At 43.9% G+C, this 20,536-nt stretch overlaps 1 pseudogene; it reads left to right on the top strand.

Moving 5' to 3' along the window:
- Window positions 1–13,538, top strand: part of LOC141056815 (uncharacterized) — a 79,225-nt pseudogene extending 65,687 nt beyond the window's left edge.
- Window positions 13,539–20,536: the final 6,998 nt, after the last annotated feature.

Here is a 20,536-nt window from a genome sequence, read left to right as displayed (position 1 = left end):
AAACCCTGTAGAATAATAAATCTCCTCCTATGTTTCCCTTATTATCTCCAGTAATTGTATTATTACACCGGATTCTTATGATGTTACATCGGATCATCTTCTTCTCATTCAGGTCTCTACAATATCGGATCCTCTCAGTGAAGATCTTCTACAGAAGAGAAATTTCCTGATTTACCCATCAAGGATGGATATGGACAGAGACAAGATGGCGGAGAGGATGTTACACCTCACCCTAGAGATCCTCTTCCGTCTCACTGGAGAGGTGAGAGATTCTGATGACGTCACATTACATCATTCTTATCTATGGGAATAACAGATGGACAGAACTGGAGAGGTGAGGACTCTGGAAATGTCTGTAGTGAGATTTATTAATGTGTCGCTCCATAACCAGGATTACACAGTGGTGAAGAAGACCTCTAGTGATCGCTGTCAGGACCCTGTGTCTGAGGGATGGGGAAGACCCCTGAGCCCAATCACGGGGCCTCCACCTCACCCCCTGACCCATGAGGACATCAATGACCAGAAGATCCTAGAACTCATCTACAAGATGATTGAGCTGCTGACTGGAGAGGTGACACTGCTGGGAATGCTGGGACATTATACAGTAACGCTATGAAGGGATCGGGGGGATGACGGTATCATTGTATGTGTCAGGTTCCTATAAGGTGTCAGGATGTCGCTGTCTATTTCTCCATGGAGGAGTGGGAGTATGTAGAAGGACACAGAGAGCTGTACAAGAACGTCATAATGGAGGTTCCCCAGCCCCTCACATCACCAGGTAATAGACAGGACTAAATACACACGGCCTATAATTATCTGTATGTAGAGAATGAATTCAGTCCCTGTATGTGTTTCCTCCAGATCTATCCAGTAAGAGGACAACACCAGAGAGATGTCCCCATCCTCTTCTTCTACAGGACTGTAACCAAGAAGATCCCAGTGCTCCCCAGGATCTTCAGGTAGATGGAGAGAAGGTGTCAGGAGATCTCCCCTATGATGTGTAGACGGCTGTGAAGGTCTTGTGCTCAGTCTTGTTTTATCCACCAGTATTATATGTTTTATACTTGTGTAATGAGAGCGGTGGAGATGGCAGGATTAGAGCTGATCATAGATGGGACTTCTCCATCTGTCTGTGACTTTTACAATATTTGTTTCAGGGTGAAGATCTGACCCATATTAATACTACAGAGACATATGTGAGAGATGATGAGTGGTGTAAAGAGGAGATTCCCACATATGACTACCCAGGTGAGTAGTAACCACTGAATGCAGAGAAGTCACAGATTCCTCTCAGTCACCGGCTGTGGCTGCTTTATCGGTGGTGTAGTCCGGCCGTATTACCATGATCACCATTTTGCCTCTAGATCACAACATTCTCCTCCACCCAAAACTGTTCAAATGACTTTGGGCATTGAAAGCCCTTTTCTATAGAACTTACAACCTGGAGGATCCACCTACCCCCTGGGATTAGTGTGAGGGTGATCCCTTAAAGCAAGATCTATATGATTGTTTGTACCTGACCCAATATAGGCCGAGTGCGCGCTTCAAGAGTCACAGCGAACACAGAGTTAGATGTCTACTCTTTTCTCAGCAAAGGCTTGCACACAACTGAAGTTTATTCTCAAGACAAAGAAACAGGAAATGGGTGTCACACAATCTTCTGAGTAGCCAGTGTCAGTCTATGATAGGTCCATTTCAGCTTCACTTCCATATATGGTATCCAGTATCTCAGCTTCTGCATTCCAAGGATTCCTTCCAGGGTGTTGCCTGAAGACACGGACGCCATCTTGGTATAGAACTGACTTAGGCTAGTTTCACACTAGCGTTTCACTGACCTGCGTCGGTCTGCGCACGGCCGCCGCTAAGCTCCAACCCAGGCAGTACCTCCTCCCAGCCGCTCCACCTATGGGCGCAAGACGCTGCATGTGACCTGCGTACCCTATCTTTAGCATTGGGTACGCAGGCCGTGCGCAGGTATGCGTTTGCTGGCGCATGCGTCCTTTTAAGGGTGCGCCGCGCGCACCAAAATGCCACATGATCCAGGATAGGGCCAAGTCTGTGATGCCAAGAAATGAGAGAATCTGTAGCAGAAGGGACTGGTCCATGGTGTCGAAGGCAGAGGACAGAGTAGTGTCGCTTGCTCTTGGCAGTTAGTAAGTCGTAAGTGACTTTAGTTAGGGCAGTTTCAGTTGAGTGATGCGGTCGGAAGCCAGATTGTAACCGGTCAAAGAGGGAAAAGGAGGAGAGGTGGGAAGACAGTTCAAGATATACATGCTGTTCCAGTAGTTTTGAGGCGTAAGGGAGGAGAGATGTTGGGCGATAGTTAGACACAGAGGATGGGTCAAGGGGGGGCTTTTTGAGGATGGGTGTGATTGAGGCATGTTTGAAGGATGAGGGAAAGACACCATTTCTGTCCAATAACAGCAGAGTTTCCCTTTATCCTGACTTTTCAATTTGTATTAAAACCAACTAACTTCAAGGAGGATTGTGATAATCTCCAGGACAAACATTCCACCTGTGCCATGATAGATCTCTAAGCTGTGCGTGGCTGAGGGCTGTAATATCCATTTATTCCCGCCTGCAGGAGATGTGTTGGCTCCAGCCCTGGTGTCATGGATTCCCTCCATGTCATGAATTACATTGTTTCTGATCCTAAGGAATTCAGATTACTGCACAATCTCTCCTGAAATGGGGAGCAATATTATTATCTCTAATCTTCTGCTCAGGATCCATAGTAGCTCCAATGGTCCACCATAAATGAGGGCAACTCTGGTTTACTGTTGTGTAATCTGTATTTGTAGTTTTCAGTTAATGAGATTCTCATGCTCTGGGGCGGGACTGTGGGTGGGGCTGTGGGCGGGGCTTTATGTGGTGCTCTGATTACATATTCCTCTGTATCGGCCTATGACTGGTCGCTGATCCCTCACTGACCTGCCCCCATTATTACATAATGCATATAATAGCATTGATATTATTGTTGATAATGCCTATAATATTGTGGCTATTGTGAGGCTTAGAAAAAAAATCACATTCAGCAAAATGACACCAGCGGCCCCTGTGCAGTAGCCTCTATCTCTTACTTATAGATGCTACTGTGCAGGAGCCGCCATCGCCGGTGACATTTTGCTGGATTTCATTTTTTTCTAAATCTCAAAATAGCCACGAGTCTAAACAGTGGAAATCCCCCAACAAGTGACCCCATTTTGAAATCTAACCCCCCCCAAGGAAATGTGTGGTGGGCACTTTGAACAACCAAGTTCTTCACAGAAGTTAATTACGTAGAGCCATGAAAATAAAAAATCATATTTTTTCCACAAAAAATGATCTTTTTGCCCTCCATTTTTTTTTCAAAGTGTATCAGGAGAAATTGGATCCCAAAAGTTGTTGTGAAATTCAGCCTGAGTATGCTGACACCACATATGTGGGGGTAAACCACTGTTTGGGTGCATGGCAGAGCTCCGAAGGGAATGAGAGCAATATTGGAGGCAGATTTTGCTGGAAGTGTTTGTGGGTGACATGTCACATTGTCAGAGCCCTTGAGGTGCCAGAACAGCATAAGCCCCAAAAGTGACTGCATTTTACCAAATACTTCCCGGAATGAATTCTTCTCGTGGTGCAGTGAGCATACTGACCCCACAGCTGTTCCATAGAAAATTATACCATTGGGCAGTGAAGAAGAAATAATTACATTTTTACCACTAAAATGTTGTTTTACCCCAGATTTTACATTGGAAAATAGGTAGATAGGTAAAGGGTCACTACACCCATAGATGAATTCACAGAGGGGGGTCATTTCCCAAATGGGGTCACTTCAGGGGGGATTCTGCTGTTATGGTACTTTGGAGAGCCGCTAAGTGCCAGAACAACAGAATCCCCCCTAAAGTGACCCCGTTTTGGAAATGACACCCCTCTGGGAATTCATCTATGGACAGGGGGTGGCACGGTGGCTCACCAAGGACAACATCTGCAAGGAGTTTGTATGTTCTCCCCGTGTTTGCGTGGGTTTCCTCCTGGTCTCCGGTTTCCTCCCACATTCTAAAGACATACTGATAGGGAATTTAGATTGTGAGCCCCATCGGGGACAGTGATGATAATGTGTGCAAACTGTATGTGCGGAATATGTTAGCACTATATAAAAATAAAGATTATTATTATAGTGACCACTTTCACTACATGGATGATTTCCAGAAACTCGTAGTGGAAATTTCAGAGCAAAAATTGCAAAAATGTCATTGTAGTGCCCAATATATTGTGCCCAGCTTGTGTCTCTGGAGACCTCCCCCCACCTACCCCCGGAAATTGTTAAGTCAGCTCTACTCAAATGTGTCTGTCACTAAATAATCCAAATGCTTGAATGTCAAAACAGTTCAAAAACGTGGTTCTGTGTGGAAGATTGTAAAGCCGTCATGGAGACATAAGGCTGGCAGTGATGGGCATTGTGGGTAATAATAGCGGGTATCATGCCTCAGTCCTCTCTAGGAACATACACGACATCTTCTCTGGGGGTTCTTTCTTGTTTCAGTTACTGGGATGAGTGCAATAAAATGTCGCTCAGTGAGTCTTCTCATATCTTCAGATTCTACAGGATTGGCGGGGACAAAATTATCAAAAACAAGATTTACATGACCTCTTCCTGATAATGAAGGAAAGTATCTGCATTTCCGGCTTTTTTGTATAATACAAAAGAATTATATGTGGCCACCTGAAACAAATACATGACTAACTTGTTATACCAGATATATGATTTTCTTGATACCTGGTATGGCTGTAGAACCTGATCTGCAAGGTCCACACCCCCATATATTTGTGGTAGTCAATGACAGACACAGGTTTTGGAGTAGTGGATCCCTGTTGGTCTGCAGTGGCCCTTGTGGCATCTGTGGGGATCGAGCTCAGGATAAAAATACTAAAGCCCTCGAAATCCACATCTCCATCTGACCCTGCACTTTCTTCGCTGTCAGAACATAAAAGTGCATAAGGCTACTTTCACACTTGCGTTTTTTTGCTGCGCGTTTTTTGCGCACACAAACGCATGAAAAAATGCATCATGAGTTTGAGTGCGTTTTTTGCAGGTTTTGGTGCATTTTATAGAAAAAAAACGCATGAGTTTTTTTGCGCATAGGTGCGCATTGCAATGAGCACGTATACGCACCCATAGACTTTAATAGATGTTTTGCTGTAAAAAAGCACATTGCGTGCGTATGCGTTTTTTGGGGGCAAGTCGGACGCACAAAAAAATATAACAGGATGCATTTTGTGCGCCCGAGCGCACACTGCAAAAAAACGCGTGCGCATATGTATGCACACCCATGTTAAAGTATAGGGGAAAAAACGCATGCGTTTTTTTTTGGGCTAAAAAGCAACGCAAAAAAATGCAAGTGTGAAACCAGCCTGAGCCTCCTCTGCACTATAATACTGACGGGCCATTTTATTCATTTTTATTTTTTTACCGGAAATAGAAAACTACGACGTGATTGACGTGACCAAATTATTGGGGAAGCAATTGAGAAAAGCCTAATTCTTTAGCCCCAACACTGACCCTAACTATAGCACTAACCCTAACCTGCCTTATCTGTATTGTTACTTTATAGCACAATCGCTGACTGACACAGCTGTTCCCAGCAGCACTTGTGACACTGTTTCTCCTCTAATCTCTCACTGACAGGAGATCTGAGGAGAAGCAGCGGTTTTTATGGGGTAGATCACCCGGGAAAGTTCACTGCTACAACAAACTCTCCAATGATTTGTCTCATTGGCTGGTGTGACGCTGACATCATCAGGACCTGAACCAATCAGGTCTCGATGAGGTCAGGGGTCACAGGAAGCGTTGTGCGCCAGAATCCCCTCTTTATAAGCAGGGCCAGTTTTAGGCAAAGTGGGGCCCTAGGCAAAGTGTAAAATGGGGCCCAAATGCTGACAGATGGCACATCACAGAGAAGCATTTTGGTTGTAGTTACATTCGCTGAGTTCAGGACGCTAAATGAGTGTGATCGTCAATATAGAAATCGTTCCACACTTGTTTCCCAGCCTCTTTCCACCATCTGAGAAAGAATGATGGGGACAGAACAATCACTATTAGATCAATCTGTCCCCAGACAGTATCATGTATGGCATCAAGCCGCACATCTACAGTTTACACCGGCGATTTGCTGCTGAGAACAATGGTTTTTGTTCCGGCTTAAACAATCCAATCACTCGATGAATATGCAGCATTTTGCTTGTTTAGTATAATACACCCCATAGTCCGCCATATATTATAATGTGCACCACAGTCTTCCATATTGTAAAATGCACACCCCATAGTCCTCCATATAGTATAATACACTCCCCATAGTCCTCCATATAGTATAATACACTCCCCATAGTCCTCCATATAGTATAATACACTCCCCATAGTCCTCCATATAGTATAATACACTCCTCATAGTCCTCCATATAGTATAATACACTCCTCACAGTCCTCCATATAGTATAATACACTCCCCATAGTCCTCCATATAGTATAATACACTCCCCATAGTCCTCCATATAGTATAATACACTCCCCATAGTCCTCCATATAGTATAATACACTCCCCATAGTCCTCCATATAGTATAATACACTCCCCATAGTCCTCCATATAGTATAATACACTCCTCATAGTCCTCCATATAGTATAATACACTCCTCATAGTCCTCCATATAGTATAATACACTGCTCAGTCCTCCTCAGTCCTCATAGTGCCCCATATAGTATAATACACCACCATAGTCATCTATGTAGTACAATTCACTTCCATAGTATAATGCACCCCATAGTTCTTCATATAGCATAATGTATTCCCCATAGTCCTTGATACAGTGTAATGCAGCCCACATATAGTATAATGCAGCTACCCCATAGAGCATAATGCAGCCACCCCACAGAGTATAATGTAACCCCCCATAGAAAAAAAATGCAATCACCCCTCATAGAATATAAATATAATACAGCACCCCATAGAATATAATGTAGCCCCAAATAGAATATAATGCAGCCCACCTCCCCATAGAATATAATGTAGGTCCTTCAAAGAGTATGATGCCATCCTCCCTCATAAAATCTAATACAACCCCAATAGAATATAATGTAGCCCCCCATAGAATATAAAACAGCCCTCCTCCATATAGTATATAATGTAGCCCCCCATAGTATATAACACAGCTTCCCCATAGATTAAAATATACCGCCCATAGTATATAACACAGCCTCCCCCCATAGAATATAATATACCCCCAATAATATATAACCCAGCCCACATATATAACCCAGCCCACATATATAACCCAGCCCACATAGTGTATAGCATAGGCCTCATAGTATATAGCACAGCCCGCATAGTATATAGCACAGCCCGCATAGTATATAGCACTGCCCATATAGCACAGCCCTCATAATATATAGAACAGCCTGCATAGTATATAGCAAAGCCCCCATAGTATATAGCACAGCCAGCATAGTATATAGCACAGCCCGCATAGTATGTAACACAGCACGCACAGTATGTAACACAGCCCGCATAGTATATAGCACAGCCCACATCTTCCCCCCCTGAGAATGGCCCCAAAGTCCAGTAGTCACTGTTATAGTAAAAAAAACACTATCCTCACCTCTCATGCCTGCGCTGCTCCTGGCTCTTGTCTCAGCAGCTGCCGATGCACTGCCTGGCACACAGTGAGTGCGTGATGACATCATCGCGCACCCGCAGTGTCAGAGGCAGAGCGGGGAATGATGGGAGAGGGAGCATCAGCTAACACTCTCTCCTCCAGCATTGCTTAGAACTGTACCAACAGATGCCGGTATAGTTCAGTGTGGTGGTGGAGGGGGGTCAGTGCTGGCAGCTGGCGGGCTCCCCTGCCTCACAGGCCCCATTGCATCTGTGTGATGTGCTGCTAGCTGGGGGCCCCTGGGGGAACGGGGGCCCTAGGCAGATGCCTGGTCTGCCTGCCCCTAATGCCAGCCCTGGCTATAAGGTGCGTGGGGTTCCCGATCAGCACGATAGGCAACTGTTAGGTGGATTCATAACTGGCTTAGTGATCGGACCCAAAGAGTGGTCCTAAATGACTGCACATCCAGTTGGAAGAATGTCTCAAGTGGGGTACCACAGGGCTCTGTCCTGGGCCCTGTATTGTTCAACATCTTTATCAACTATTTAGATGAAGGAATTGAGGGTAAACTGATTAAATTTGCTGATGACACAAAGCTAGGAGGGATAGCTAATACTAGAGAAGAGAGAGAGAGGATTCAAAAAAATATAAATAAATTGGAGCAGTGGGCAGCAACTAACAGAATGGTTTTTAACAGGGAAAAATGCAAAGTACTACATCTGGGCAATAAAAATAAAAAAAGCATATACAGAATGGGAGGAATAGGGCTAAGCAACAGCTCATGTGAAAAAGTCTTGGGTATACTAATAGATCACAGACTGAATATGAGTCAACAGTGTGATGCAGCAGAAAAAAAGGCAAATGCAATTCTAGGATGTATTAACAGAAGCATACAGTCTAGATCACGTGAAGTCATTATTTCCCTCTACTCCTCTTTGGTCAGACCTCATCTGGAATATTGTGTCCAGTTTTGGGCACCACATTTTAAAAAAGACATCAACAAACTGGAGCAAGTTCAGAAAAGAGCGACCAGAATGGTGACCGGTCTGCAAACCCTGTCTTATGAGGAAAGGTTGCAGGATTTGGGAATGTTTAGCTTGCAAAAGAGAAGACTGAGAGGAGACTTAATAACTCTACAAATATCTCAAGGGCTGTCACATTGTAGAAGGATCAACTTTATTCTCATTTGCACAAGGAAAGACTAAAAGCAATGGGATGAAACTGAATGGGAGGAGACACAGATTAGATATTAGAAAAAACTTTTTGACAGAGTGATCAATGAGTGGAACAAGCTGCCACGAGAGGTGGTGGATCTAATCCTTATAAACAGGGAGGAAATGGTTGAGGAGGTAAAAGTGGCTGGAACCCTAGGAGGTAGCGACCATGCTATTTTAGAATTTTGGATAACTAGAGGAGGAAGACCTGTGAAGACTCAGACGTCAAGGTTAGATTTCAGAAAGGCAGATTTTAAGGGATTCAGAAAGAGAATTGGAGGGATCCAATGGCTGGATATCCTTAAAGACAAAAATGTCCAGGAAGGATGGGAAATCTTGAAAAATGAAATTCTCAAAGCACAGTTGTTAACAATTCCGAAAAGAGGGAAAAATAGGAAGCATTTAAGGAAACCAGGATGGATGAACACAGAACTTAAGCACATGCTAAAAAGGAAGAAAAAAATGTTTATAAAATGGAAAGAGGGAGGCATATCTAAAGAAGAATATAATGCTGTCTGCAGAACCTGCAGGGCACAAATCAGATTATTTAAAGCTGACAATGAATTGAGGCTTGCAAGAGATGTCAAAAGCAATAATAAAGGATTTTAGGGATATGTCAAAAGTAAAAGAAAAGTCAAAGATGCTATAGGATTTTTACAGGATGAAAATGATGAAATGGTAAGACAGGATGTTGAGAAGGCTGAACTTTTAAATTCCTATTTTGCATCTGTTTTCTCTCAGAAAGGAAATGTAACACCAACTGTTATTCACTGTCCTATTAAGGGAATAGAAGAATCCAGGATATCTATAAACAGAAAGATAGTGAGGAAACACTTAGCTAACCTAAATGAATTCAAGTCTCCAGGTCCAGATGAATTACACCCCAGAGTACTGAAGGAGATAGCAGAAGAAATTTTTGAACCCCTCTCCATAATCTTTGAAAATTCTTGGAGAACAGGAGAAGTGCCAGAAGACTGGAGAAGAGCAAATGTTGTTCCTATCTTCAAAAAGGGGAAGAAGGTGAACCCAGGCAACTATAGGCCGGTGAGTCTGACTTCTATACCAGGAAAGATCTTTGAACAAATTATTAAACAACATGTATGTCAATACCTGGATAAGAATGAAGTGATTAAACAGAGTCAGCATGGGTTTGTAACTAATAAGTCATGTCAGACTAACTTAATTTCCTTCTATGATGGTATCACTGATTGGGTGGATCAAGGAAATGCTGTAGATATAGTATATCTTGACTTCAGCAAAGCATTTGACAAAGTCTCTCATACAATCCTTATTGAAAAAATGACTAAGTATGGAATGGACAAGGCAACTGTTAGGTGGATTCATAACTGGCTTAGTGATCGGACCCAAAGAGTGGTCGTAAATGGCTGCACATCCAGTTGGAAGAATGTCTCAAGTGGGGTACCACAGGGCTCTGTCCTGGGCCCTGTATTGTTCAACATCTTTATCAACGATTTAGATGAAGGAATTGAGGGTAAACTGATTAAATTTGCTGATGACACAAAGCTAGGAGGGATAGCTAATACTAGAGAAGAGAGAGAGAGGATTCAAAAAGATTTAAATAAACTGGAGAAGTGGGCAGCAACTAACAGAATGGTTTTTAACAGGGAGAAATGCAAAGTACTACATCTGGGCAATAAAAATGAAAAAAGCATATATAGAATGGCAGGAATAGGGCTAAGTGACAGCACATGTGAAAAAGACTTGGGTATACTAATAGATCACAGACTGAATATGAGTCAACAGTGTGATGCAGCAGCAAAAAAGGCAAATGCAATTCTAGGATGTATTAACAGAAGCATACAGTCTAGATCACGTGAAGTCATTATTTCCCTCTACTCCTCTTTGGTCAGACCTCATCTGGAATATTGTGTCCAGTTTTGGGCACCACATTTTAAAAAAGACATCAACAAACTGGAGCAAGTTCAGAAAAGAGCGACCAGAATGGTGACCGGTCTGCAAACCCTGTCTTATGAGGAAAGGTTGCAGGATTTGGGAATGTTTAGTTTGCAAAAGAGAAGACTGAGAGGAGACTTAATAGCTGTCTACAAATATCTAAAGGGCTGTCACATTGTAGAAGGATCAACTTTATTCTCATTTGCACAAGGAAAGACTAGAAGCAATGGGATGAAACTGAATGGGAGGAGACACAGATTAGATATTAGAAAAAACTTTTTGACAGTTAGAGTGATCAATGAGTGGAACAGGCTGCCACGAGAAGTTGTGAGTTCTCCTTCAATGGAAGTCTTCAAACAGAGGCTGGACAGACATCTGACTGGGATGATTTAGCGAATCCTGCTTTGAGCAGGGGGTTGGACCAGATGGCCCAGGAGGTCCCTTCCAACTCTACGATTCTATGATTCTATGATTCTATGAGTTCTCCTTCAATAGAAGTCTTTAAACAGAGGTTGGACAGACATCTGTCTGGAATGATTTAGCGAATCCTGCTTTGAGCAGGGGGTTGGACCAGATGGCCCAGGAGGTCACTTCCAACTCTACGATTCTATGATTCTATGAAACCTCCGACCATAGGCAAATGTCGGCTCTGCACAAAGCCCTGCTAGTGCTGACGTTTATCTACCGTTGGCAGTCATGAAGCGGTTAAGTTAAGGGTACCATCATTTCTGTCCAGGCCTATTTCATGAGTTTAATTTTTTTCATTCTGTGGAAGCATGGCTGGAAAGCAATGTCTGACTTTCATTTGTTCATTTTCATAGATTTTTGATTTATTATTACTTTTGTAAGATTCAAGTTATTTCTGTGACCATTGTGGGTTTTTCTGTAACTAAATGAGGGGTACCAGCAATTTAGACCACGTGTGTAGGAGGAGTGAATATTTTGACTCCACAGCCACTTCCCGGAAATTAACACTTAGTGGATGTTGGAGAGTGAAAATTACACATTTGCCATTTTATTACCCAGCACATAGTGCCCAGATTGTGCTTCAGGAGACACCGCAAATTAAGTGGATTCTTCTCACTATAATATTGCTAAATACAGGGATCCTAAATGTTGTTTGCGCACACTGCAAGACTCCGAAGTGAGAGCGGATTTTGCCGGATTGGGTTATAGAAACCTTGTTGGTTTTCAACAGCCTTTGAGCCACTAATAGTGCGGGAACCTCTGTTTCTCCATTGACAGATGATGGACCTGAGTGGGGACTTGTTTTTTGTGAGATGAGAATTGGTATTATTTTCGCCTACATAACATTGATTGGATTCTTTTTATTCGACATTTGGGAGGCAGAATGAACCAACAGTTGAACACCACACACTACTGGTTCATCCAACAAGGTTTTCTATTAGACTGTGAACTGTCATTGTCTTGGTAAATAATTAAAGTTTTTTACATAAACTGTCTGTAAAAATGGCAAGCTAAGTAGAAATGTTCAAAAATATAAAACTCAAGGATATTTTATTAGAAAATAATAATTGTTTTTTATCTTAGCAGATGACTGTACCAGGAGATCAGAGGGACAGCTGACATCTTCAATTTTCAAATCTGATGATCTTGAGATCCTACAAGATACAACTGAAGTGATTGCTGTTACTCCAGATATACCATCATCCATTCACAGGAAAGATCTGTCATCTGATCCTATGAAACAGGTCCCATCTTCTGATTCATTACTGACTACTAAGGAAAATCAAAGTCACAAAAGAGGCATTAAAAAACAAACTGGTCCTAAAGCAAAGAAGTCATATTCATGTTCAGAATGTGGGAAATGTTTTACATGGAAATCACATTTTGTTAGGCACCAGAGAACTCACACAGGGGAGAAGCCTTTTTACTGTTCAGAATGTGGGAAATGTTTTACACATAAATCATATTTTGTGAACCATCAGAGAGCTCACACAGGAGACAAGCCTTTTTCATGTTCAGAATGTGGGAAATGTTTTACATGGAAATCACATTTTGTTAGGCACCAAAGAACTCACACAGGGGAGAAGCCTTTTTACTGTTCAGAATGTGGGAAATGTTTTACACATAAATCATATTTTGTGAACCATCAGAGAACCCACACAGGGGAAAAGCCTTTTTCATGTTCAGAATGTGGGAAATGTTTTAACTATAAGAGGGATCTTGAGCAACATCAAAGAATTCACACAGGGGAGAAGCCTTTTTTATGTTCAGTATGTGGGAAATGTTTTAGCCGGAAAGTGCTTCTTGTTACACACCAGAGAATTCACACAGGGGAGAAGCCTTTTTCATGTTCAGAATGTGGGAAATGTTTTAACTATAAGAGGGATCTTGAGCAACATCAAAGAATTCACACAGGGGAGAAGCCTTTTTTATGTTCAGTATGTGGGAAATGTTTTAGCCGGAAAGTGCTTCTTGTTACACACCAGAGAATTCACACAGGGGAGAAGCCTTTTTCATGTTCAGAATGTGGGAAATGTTTTAACCAGAAATCACATTTGGTTAAGCACCAGAGAACCCACACAGGGGAGAAGCCTTTTTCATGTTCAGAATGTGGGAAATATTTTAACCGGAAAGCGCTTCTTGTTAGACATCAGAGCAGTCACATAAAGAAGGAGCCATTTTCATTTTCTTAATGTGGGAAATATTTTACTTGGAAATCAGTTGTTAATAAACATCAGAGACGTCACATAGGGGAGAAGACTTTTTTATATTCATAATGTTGGAATAGTTTTAACCAAAACTGAATCTTCTTAAATGGGTTGTCTCTTGTCATTCCTCATGTTTGCTGACAAAAGGATAAAACTAAACTTTATTAATTCCAAATGTAAAACTACACCCATAATTCACCCCCTGAAAGTTAATCAGTAGGTGACTAAGAGAAAAAATATGTACCCCACAGTTCAGTGTATAGGGTGAGGTGACGTATACACACTCACTCTCCAAGCCTCTCATCTCTGAGGGTTTCATCGTTCTCTCCAAAGGCGACTCATCAGGAGACTCTTTAATATTGACCTATATTCAAGCGAGACTAGACAAAAAACCCCTGAAACTATATACTGTGTAAGTTTATAAGCCCCTCCAGTGTCAGGAATAGATAGTATGTGACAATACAGTATAATTCTTGTGTTTTTCTCCTATAGGGACTGCCCTAGTTTGGTAATGTAACTGCTGATAATTAGTAGTGCAGACAAATTGTCCTAGACTAAACTCAGTCTTCAGACGGCCCAATATGTACCACTCAGGGAAAACTTACCTGCTCCAAAGATCATTAGCAGCTTCTAACTAATGGCCATGCTGCGGTCTCTCAGGGAATGAGTGCAATATCGTTATACAAACTAGGGATATGTGCAATCATAATGTCTGGGAGATCTGTGCCATTATTTAGTATGAATATGGAAATTATCTCTGACAGGTAAGTGTTCCCTGAGCGGTATATACTGTATTTTCACATACTATCTATTCCTGACACTGGAGGGGCTTATAAACTTACACAGTATATAGTCTGAGGTCGCCCAATATGGGGCTAGTTTTCTGACTGTTTCGGTTAACATGATACATGATTTTAGGGTTTTCTTCGTCTAGTCCCGCTTGAATATAGTTCAATATTAAATAGTCTCCTGATGAATGAATGAATCCAGTGAATATTCATGCCAGCAGGAAGCCGGTGGCTGACACTGCGCGCTACTGAAGAGCAATGAATGCTCACTGCTCTCTGTGCGCACAGTCCCGGTGAGTACTCCGGCAGCTGCGCTCTGCTTGAGAACAACGCATGACGTCCCTGCCATGTGCTGCTTACAGGCATAAAGCAGTTGCTGGCATTGGAGCAGACGCTGTGAGGGAGCGCAAGGATAGGTAAGTGTAATGGTTTTTTTTTAATGTCTTCTGATGGGGCCATGCATACCCGGATGGGGGTGGTGGCCAATTATAAGGATTGGGCCATACATACCAGGACCACAATGGGGGCCAATCATACCATAATAGGGATGGGGCCCTGCATATCAGGATAGGGATGGGGCCATGCATAATAGTATAGGGATGAGGGCGATAATTACTGCCAGGATAGGGATGAGGAGGCATGCATAATAGGATGGGAATGAGGAGTCATGCATACCAGGGTAGGGATGAGGGGGCCATGCATACCAGGATAGGGATGAGGGGGTCATGTATACCAGGATAGGGAAGAGGGGGTCATGCATACCAGGGTAGAGATGAGGGGGCCATGCATACCAGGGTAGGGATGAGGGGTCCATGCATAACAGGGTAGAGATGAGGGGGCCATGCATACCAGGATAGGGAAGAGGGGGTCATGCATACCAGGGTAGGGATGAGGGGGCAATGCATACCAGGATAGAGATGAGGGGGCCATGCATACCAGGATAGGGAAGAGGGGGTCATGCATACCAGGGTAGGGATGAAGGGGCCATGCATGCCAGGATAGGGATGAGGGATCCATGCATACCAGGATAGGGATGAGGGATCCATGCATGCCAGGATAGGGATGAGGGGGCATGTATACCAGGGTAGGGAAGAGGGGACCGTATATACCAGGATAGGGGATATTAAGTAAAGAATTTACTACATTTTTTACCTAATTTCCTCCTCTAAAACCTAGGTGCATCCTATAGTCCACAAAATACAGTATATATATTTTTTTTTTCTCAGTGAGCTCATTCCTCATGTTTGGCCTCAATAAAATAAAAACACACATACTCCACTGGCTGACACTGCGTGCTACTGAAGAGCAATGAATACTTACTGCTCTCTGCAATGAACCGTCCCGGTGAGTACTCTGGCAGCTGTGCTCTGCTTGTGAGCATTGCATGACGTCCCTGCCATGTGATGCTTACAAGCATAAAGCAGTTGCTGGCACTGGAGCAGACGCTGTGAGGGAGCGCAGGATAGGTAAGTGTAATATTTTGTTGTTTTTAATGTTTTCTGATGGGGCCATGCATACCAGGATGGGGGTGGTGGCCAATTATAAGGATTAGGCCATGCATGCCAGAACCGAGATGGGTGCCAATCATACCAGAATAGGGATGGGGGCCCTGCGTACCAGGACGAGATGAGGGCCCTGTATACCAGGATAGGGATGGGGCCATGCATACTAGTATAGGATGAGAGTGATAATTCCAGCCAGGATAGGGATGAGGGATCCATGCATACCTGGGTAGGGATGAGGGGGCCATGCATACCAGGGTAGGGATGAGGGGGCCATGCATACCAGGGTAGGGATGAGGGGGCCATGCATACCAGGATACGGGATATTAAGTACAGAATTAACATTTTTTGCTTCAATTTTTTTCCTAATTTCCTCCTCTAAAACCTAGGTGCGTCCTATAGTCCCAAAAATACGGTATATATATCTTTTTTTCTCAGTGAGCTCAGTCCTCATGTTTGGCCTCATTAAAATAAAAACACTCATACTCCGCTGGTATGCCGGCTCCACTTCAGTGATGTCGAGACTCACTGTCCCGGGGCTTATGTGAGGTTGTTACATCACACGAGCCCTGCACCCAATCAGCGGCAGTATTCTGACTCTTCCTGCTGGCTGTGAATCCCAAGGGTTCTTACTATCAGCTTCTTAGATAATTGTATAACTCGTACTCACACCACCAGGCGTTTTCAGGTCGTTTTAACTCCACCGGCAATGCAACTGTAGAAAGACCAAGAATACCTCTTTGTGGCGTTTTGACTTTTTTTTCTCATTACGCCGTTTAGCAATCAGGTTAATTTTTTTTTTATATTGATAGATCAAGAAATTCTGAACGTGTTGATACCAAATATGTGCATGTTTTTTTTAATTGTTTTATTTTGAATGGGGCGAAATGGGGGTAATTTGAACTTTTATATTTTTTTATTATTTTTAAAAACATTTTTTACTTTTGGCATTGTGAAGATATACAGCATTGTATCTTAATTAACCAGATGACTATTTTTATCAAACGAAGAATAATAGAATGTTATCTGTATGTTGGCTTTAAATTAAGTGTTGATTTCTGGTTGGTCAAGAAAACAGACTTTTGTTTGTGTAAGCCGGTAATATTGACTTTATTGTGCGCTTATCCTTGATCACTAGTGATGATTGCTGATACGCTAATTATACATTGCATTATGGAGCCAGTTTGATGACTTCTAAAGCAGAGAGGGAAAAACTAAGTAATGCTATAATAATCTCATCTCCATTCTTACCCTTTATGTAAATACTGAATGAGGGACACTTGTTAAGTCTAAAAATAGGTTACATGCCTCTGTATAAAGAGACAGAGAGAGAGACAGCCAGAGAGATTCTGCCAAGACATCTATACATCTCAAAAGGACCAGAGACAGGACAGCAGCCTTTTTAGATCATGGCACCATTACGAGGGACACAGATCTATGATTCTACAGGAAACAACCTAGGGGTTTTCAGCCTCGGTTGGAAGAATACAGATCTGCTGCATTGACCATCGCTGAACCATAGATACGTTTGGAGAAGTCAGGTTGTGATTCTCGGATCAACTGGTCTTGTATGGACTGTCGTCTTCTTACGCTTATCATTACCTCCTCTATGTGCATGCCATAGGTGCGGTAGTGACTCTGGAAGATCTGTAGTCACAGCTGCTATTATCCCGGCAGGTCAGTGGAAGGGTGAGACTCTGTAATGTGCCCCATCTTGGGTCCTGTGCTGGGACTGTTCTATGTGTTATCTGCCTGTTTTGTGGCTCAGTAAAGCATTGCCACTCTGTTTTACCTTCAGCCTGTGTTGCCTGAGTAGCATTTTCCCCATGTTAAAAGGAGAGCGGGAGTTTGGCAGGATGATCCCTGGTCCATGCATTTTCGGCTAGCGGGCAGCGCTCATAGAAATAGACTTCTGCTGGAGACCTCTGGTTGTCATGCTAACCCATCAGTGACCCACAATCGTGACGGGGTCACTGAAGGGCGGGATTTCTGGCACGCTTGCTGGCATGTGCCAGAAAAGATGTGGACTCAGCGCTGGAGCAGACATCAAAGGGAGGGAGCCCGACATCCGCATACATTTACACCCGATGTCAGAAAGGGTTAAAGGGGGTTGTTTTTACAGAGACAGAAGTGGTAATCATGTATACATACAGATAATTACAGAAATACACAGCTTCTAATGGTAAATAGTATAGAGTTACCACAAGAAAATATAATTTGTGTAAATCATGTGTAGATATAAAAATTCAGGCAAATGTCAAATGTAGCGCCATCTAGTGGCCATGTGCAAAAGTGCCATCATAGAGTAACATGTATCCTAAGAGAGCGTCACTATCAAGGTGGAAATGAGATGAAAGGGAAGGTGCCGTGATTTTTGATAATTTATTGTAAAAATGAAAATGATCTAAGAATATGATTTCATCTAAGCTTGACTCTGTTATGTTTATTTTTTACTCTTTTAGTGCAGCCACTGGGCGCTGCCATTTTACCTTGCAGGTCTGTAATGGCTGCTGAACGACACTTTCCATCCTCAAATACGGCAGTCCCTGGGCATAGGAGACATCAGTCGGACACCGACCCTATCTCTAACATTGCAGCCGCATCAGCTGTGACCTGGGTACGCCTCTGTGGGCTGCTCAATTCACAGCTGTAGTTGTGGCCAGACGCCATTTTATTAGAGACCAGTGCTATCCGCTAAGCTCCATTTACACTCTATCACAAGCCCTATTATGCCGGATGCTGTACTGTTCACTGCCAGCATAATAGGTCTTGGATGGTCACGTTGCGCTTAACGGAAGAGCTGCAGGAGATCAGGACAGGATACTGGACGAGTTCCTGGAATCCTGATGAGCTGCTGCCTGCTGTAGACCTGACGAGCTGCTGCCTGCTGTAGACCCGACGAGCTGCTGCCTACTGAAGACCCGACAAGCTGCTGGAGACAAGATGACCTGCTGTATACCAGGTGTGTTGCAGCAAGGAAGGGAGTGGGGTGGTGACATCATCCATTGGTAACTATCAGGGCTGCAGAGGTGAAGGGCCAGGAAAACTGCTTTTTGTACAGAGGCAAAAATATGAGAGGTGGTTGATGGTATATGTCAGGGGGGAAGTAGCATATGGAGGTTGTGCGTGGCATATACAGGGGGAGCTGGCATATGGAGGTTGTGCATGGCATATACAGGGTGATCTGGCATATGGAGGTTGTGCGTGGCATATACAGGGTGATCTGGCATATGGAGGTTGTGTGTGGCATATACAGGGGGGAAGTAGCATATGGAGGTTGTGCGTGGCATATACAGGGGTGAGCTGGCATATGGAGGTTGTGTGTGGCATATACAGGGGTGAGCAGGCATATGGAGGTTGTGCGTGGCATGTACAGGGTGAGCTGGCATATGGAGGTTGTGTGTGGCATATACAGGGGGAGCTGGCATATGGAGGTTGTGTGTGGCATATACAGGGGTGAGCTGGCATATGGAGGTTGTCTGTGGCATATACAGGGGTGAGCTGGCGTATGGAGGTTGTGTGTGGCATATACAGGGGTGAGCAGGCATATGGAGGTTGTGTGTGGCATATACAGGGGTGAGCTGGCATATGGAGGTTGTGTGTGGCATATACAGGGGTGAGCTGGCATATGGAGGTTGTGCGTGGCATATACAGGGGGAGCTGGCATATGGAGGTTGTGTGTGGCATATACAGGGGTGAGCTGGCATATGGAGGTTGTGTGTGGCATATACAGGGGTGAGCTGGCATATGGAGGTTGTGTGTGGCATATACAGGGGTGAGCTGGCATATGGAGGTTGTCTGTGGCATATACAGGGGTGAGCTGGCGTATGGAGGTTGTGTGTGGCATATACAGGGGTGAGCAGGCATATGGAGGTTGTGCGTGGCATGTACAGGGTGAGCTGGCATATGGAGGTTGTGTGTGGCATATACAGGGGGAGCTGGCATATGGAGGTTGTCTGTGGCATATACAGGGGTGAGCTGGCATATGGAGGTTGTGTGTGGCATATACAGGGGTGAGCTGGCATATGGAGGTTGTGTGTGGCATATACAGGGGTGAGCTGGCATATGGAGGTTGTCTGTGGCATATACAGGGGTGAGCTGGCGTATGGAGGTTGTGTGTGGCATATACAGGGGTGAGCAGGCATATGGAGGTTGTGCGTGGCATGTACAGGGTGAGCTGGCATATGGAGGTTGTGTGTGGCATATACAGGGGGAGCTGGCATATGGAGGTTGTCTGTGGCATATACAGGGGTGAGCTGGCGTATGGAGGTTGTGCGTGGCATATACAGGGGTGAGCTGGGATATGGTGGTTGTGTGTGGCATATACAGGGGGGAGCTGGGATATGGTGGATGTGTGTGGCATATACAGGGGGGAGTTGGCTTATGGAGTTTGTGCATGGCATATACAGGGGTGATCTGGCATATGGAGGTTGTGCGTGGCATATACAGGGGGGAGTTGGCTTATGGAGTTTGTGCATGGCATATACAGGGGTGATCTGGCATATGGAGGTTGTGCGTGGCATATACAGGGGTGAGCTGGGATATGGTGGTTGTGTGTGGCATATACAGGGGTGAGCTGGGATATGGTGGTTGTGTGGCATATACAGGGGGGAGCTGGCATATGAAGGTTGTGCGTGGCATATACAGGGGTGAGCTGGCATATGGAGTTTGTGCATGGCATGTAAAGGGGTGATCTGGCATATGGAGGTTGTGTGTGGCATATACAGGGGTGAGCTGGCATATGGAGTTTGTGCATGGCATATACAGGGGTGATCTGGCATATGGAGGCTGTGCATGGCATATACAGGGGGGAGC

Source organism: Dendrobates tinctorius, unplaced genomic scaffold (genome assembly GCF_039654945.1).
Source record: "Dendrobates tinctorius isolate UK_male_01 unplaced genomic scaffold, ASM3965494v1 ptg000200l, whole genome shotgun sequence".
NCBI lineage: Eukaryota > Metazoa > Chordata > Amphibia > Anura > Dendrobatidae > Dendrobates > Dendrobates tinctorius.
This window is presented reverse-complemented; position numbering and strand designations above follow the sequence as displayed.